Source organism: the organism of the source record quoted next, unplaced genomic scaffold, assembly GCF_019419815.1.
Source record: "Pyrus x bretschneideri cultivar Hongxiangsu unplaced genomic scaffold, Pyrus_bretschneideri_v1 Contig28, whole genome shotgun sequence".
In the NCBI taxonomy this organism is placed as follows: domain Eukaryota; kingdom Viridiplantae; phylum Streptophyta; class Magnoliopsida; order Rosales; family Rosaceae; genus Pyrus; species Pyrus x bretschneideri.
In genome coordinates, this window is record NW_025999590.1 from 625,657 (window position 1) to 630,400 (window position 4,744).

The window sequence follows — 4,744 nt, forward strand, 5'->3', positions numbered from 1 at the left end:
ACTCGCCGTGGTTTGGCTAGAAAACTGCTCGAAAGTGGCTAACTCAAAAATGGTTAGCCACTTTTGAGCTGTTTTTCGACCAAACCATGGTGAGTTAGCCTTCGAAAAAGGTACCATTCTCTTCGTGTCGTCAAGAAGTATTATTTTCGTTTTGAATCACTCGATTTGGTTGAGTATTGAAGAAGTTATGTTTAAAATTTACCCAGTTTTCGGCGAGTTTTTCAATTTTCTCACTGACCAGTCACCTTTCAAGCTATTTTCCGGTCATCTCCGGCAACCTTTGGGCTTCCAAATAGGTATAATTTTATTCTACACTTTCCTATCTTCATTTTAATATATTATGGGTCGAATTTGGTTGATAAACAATTGAGTTACAAAGCTTTAAAAATTGCTCAAAATTGTTTTTAACGAAATGACCAAAATTATGGATGGTGGACAATCTCAAGGACCATTTCTATTGATTTTTAATATCAGTGATCATTTCTATTAATCATGCAAATCTCAAAGACCATTTTACATAATAACTTTTTTTTAATAAAGTTAGGAGTATTCGATATTGCAAGGGTGGATAGAATACAAAAAGAACCCTTACGACCAAGATAAAAATCCAAACGGCATCATTCAGATGGGACTTGCAGAGAACCAGGTGACAGTCCATAGCTATCATATATAAGATTATTATTGCTTAGTATGCAATTTTTTCTAGGAAAACTATGGTAATGCCATTAATTATAAGGAACTTTAATGAAAAGGGCTTCTTAAAACTTTTAATTAACCAAAAATCATATACTAACTTTATTTAATAAAAAAGGCTTAAACTTTAATAAAAATGATTCAAATTTTAATGAAAAAGACAAAAGTTTTAAATAACAACAAAACAGAAAAAAACAAATAAAAAACATATACTGATGCGCGGGATTGCGTGTCGCATCACACACACACACACACTTTCTTCCTCACTTAACCGTGCAACCTCTTTCTCTCTCTCCCTCTTTCGCATGTTCACATCCATTTTTTTTTCTCCTTTCACCTCACCTGTCCACATCAACTTTTTCTTTTATTTTTTAATTTTTAATTTTTCACCTCTCCTCACTCTTCTCTCTCCTTTCACCTCACTCCATAAACATTTTATTTTTATTTTATTATTTGTTTATTTGAATATTCTTTCAATTGTTTTAGAATAAACTAAGTAATAATATTACAAAATCAAAAATAAAGAAAATTTTCATTATTTAGTTTTATGAACATTAATACTGTGAATATTTCTTAAACAGAACATTGATTACTTCTTAAACTGAACACTATTTCTTAAACTGAACATTGACTACTTCTTAAACCAAACACTATTTTGTAAACTAAACATTGACTAATTCTTAAACCGAATAGTATTCTTAAACTAAACCATATCTTAAACGAAACACTAATATTATCATTACTTCTTGAACTAAACACTGACTATTTCGTAAATTGAATACTGACTATTTCTTAAACTAAACGCTAGTACTATTACTATTTCGTAAACTAAACACTGACTATTTCTTAAACCAAACACAATAGACTATATATATTAAACCAAGTAATAGTACTATCACCATTTTGTAAACTAAGCACTGACTATTTTTCAAACCAAACACTAGTATTATCACTGTTTCGTAAACTAGTACTGTTACTATTTCGTAAACTAAGTACTGACTATTTCTTAAACAAAAAGCTAACTATTTCGTAAACTAAACACTGACTATTTCTTAAAATCGAACACTAGCACTAATACTGTCATGTATTGATGTCAGCAATATATTTTTTTATCTCAAATTTCTCTCTTTTTAAATTTTTTGGAGTTTGTTGATGTCAGTTTGAAAGGATTTGGTTGGCTCTACCCTCACAATCTCTCTTCCTTACACACTCTCTCCCTTCCTTCCCGATGAAATATTTAAAAAGTAATTTAGGTGCCGCTTTTGCACTGTTGATTTTTTGTTGAAAATTACTACCTTGCTTTTCTTTCTTTCTTTCTATACGTAAACAGATTTCTCTCTCTCCCTCTCTAAAAGAAAAAAGAGTTATTGAAGCTTCACTATCACGTTTTCCTTTCCAATGAAATATTTTAAAAATAATTTATTTCATCCATCCATTCCATCTTATCATTTTAAAATTAATTTATTTCATCCATCCATTCCATCTCATCATTCATTGGTTAAAATTCAAAATTTTGAAGCTCTTTTGGTTAGTTTCCCTTTAATTATATGAATATGCATTTTAAGATTAGTTCTGATTAATTTTTGCAGCTCTCGTTTGACCTTATTGAGCCATGGCTTGAAAGCAATCCACATGCTCTGGAGCTGAAAAGAAATGAAGAATCCGTTTTCAGAGACTGGCTCTCTTTCAAGACTACACCGGCTTCCCTGCTTTCAAGAATGTAATTACTTCTAATTTTGATCTGGATGAAAACATATTTAGACGTGTGCAAGTAAGTGTGTGTGTATATATATATATTGCAGACTAAAATTCACTTGTATATACAGGCGTTGGTTGAGTTCTTGGCGGAAATGAGAGGAAACAAAGTAAAATTTGATCCGAGCAAGCTTGTGCTCACGGCGGGTTCAACTCCTGCCAATGAGACTCTTATGTTTTGCCTTGCCGATCCTGGCGAAGCCTTCCTCATCCCCACTCCATACTACCCAGGGTATTGATCATAATCTGTGTGCCCTAGTATTTATGCCGTACATTTCTTTATCTCGTTATGTATTCTTGATGACCTTTTGTTTGCCAATTAATCTGAACTGTTATTGATCACTTCTACTTTTCGGCAGGTTTGATAGAGATCTTAAGTGGTGTACCGGAGTTGAAATCGTTCCAATACATTGCACAAGTGCAAATGGATTCAAAATCACCGAGTCTGCATTGCAGGAGGCCTGCCAACGTGCCCAGAAATTAAAATTAAAAGTTAAAGGAGTATTGTTCACGAATCCTTCGAACCCTTTAGGCACAACAATGACTCGACTTGAGCTCAACCACATCATCGATTTTGCCATTGCAAAAGAAGTACACATAATTAGCGACGAAATATACTCAGGAACCACTTTCAACTACCCCAGTTTTGTAAGCATCGTAGATGCTTTATCCAAAAGAAACCTAGAAGACGCCGAAATATGGAATTGATCTCACATTGTATGCAGCCTCTCTAAGGATTTTGGTTTGCCAGGTTTCCGAGTAGGTATGCTTTACTCCAACAATTTAACAGTTGTGTCCGCAGCTACAAAGATGTCAAGCTTTGGACTTATCTCCTCACAAACTCAATATATGCTTTGTGAGATGCTGAAAGACAAGAAATTCAGAACCAATTACATGGAGGAGAATCAAAAGCGTCTTAAAAAGAGGAAGGAGATGCTTGTGTGTGGGTTCAGAGGGGCAGGGCTTAGGTGTTTGGAAAGCAATGCTGGGTTATTTTGCTGGGTGGACATGAGGCACCTTTTGAGGTCCAACACTTTTGAAGCTGAAAACGAGCTTCTTCGTGTCATTGTTCTGAACCCGGTTGGTTTAGGGTGTGCTTTGCAAACATTTCTGAAGCAACACTGATGGTCGCAATGCAACGAGTCAATTCCCTTGTGGGCTGCAGTACCATTGTTCATAAGCAGTTAGTAATGACTAAACCCAGGTGCTCAAAGAACAAGTGGAGGCTTCATACGGTGCTGAACAGGGCTGTTAAGAGATTAAGGACCTAAAAGAATGCAGTTTGTCGAGATCCAAAAGAATTTGGCGAAGTGGCAGTCCCTCATAAGGTGAATAATGGTTTCAGCTTGACTCCCACAAAAAACATGGTGTTGATGTCAACGTGCTTTGATCTCAAATTGCTCTTAGATGGAATAATAATATTATTGCAAATCGGCCAGGCATCCACTTTGACTTTTGGGGAAATTTGAGCATTCCAGAGCCGCTTCCAGAAATTATAGATACCCTTGGAAGAGGGAGATGCTGAAAGGGGGGAACGAGCGAGAAGTAGGCAAATTTTGTGTTGAAAAGCCCTTTGTTGTCGTAGTGCCACAACCAGAAAGTCAATCAACTAGCCTCCTTGAGCTTAGAACTATATAGAACGAATGGCCTCTACTTCAGGTTCAGAAAACCTTATCCGCCACAAGTTAATGAGGTTGCTCATCATCTCACCCGTTTGGCCCTCCATTCCGGAGTTGATTGTATTTGGTTAGAGGAACCTCCCACTGTAACTTTCGATTTACTTGCGGAGGAAAGCTTCCACCGATTAGCCAATGTTCTTTGGTAATACCAGTTCTACTCGTGTACATTTATTGCCATAAATGAAAGTTGGAGAATTGCAGTCTTACTCTGTGTGCAGTCTCACGAGTGAGTACCTTATATACTTATTTTCTAATTTGGTTCAATCAAAAAATGTCACGCATTTTTTGTTTTTTAAAGCTCAAGAAAAATTAATTATTTTTCAAAACAATAAAATATGTGTTAAAAACTTAAAATGTCCTTGGGCAAAAATAAAAAAGTGAGTATATAGGGTACTCACTAAGTATTATCTTTGTGTAAATACAACCAAAACCAAATTGTGCCAAAGTTATCACCTCGTGTGTGAATGGACATATTTTTTTTGGGTTTAGGATTTAGAAAAATGCGCATAAAAAATGCATTGCATTTTGTTAGTTGGGCAAATGAAAAAGTAAGTACATAAGGTACTCAATGGTGTGTGAATATATATATATTTCCATTCACTGGCCTTGGAAGAGAG

The 4,744-nt window shown here is 35.2% G+C and overlaps 1 pseudogene; it reads left to right on the forward strand.

The window, feature by feature from the left end:
- The first annotated feature begins 625 nt into the window (after positions 1-625).
- Positions 626-4,417, forward strand: LOC103929659 (annotated as a pseudogene).
- The last annotated feature ends 327 nt before the right edge of the window (positions 4,418-4,744 follow it).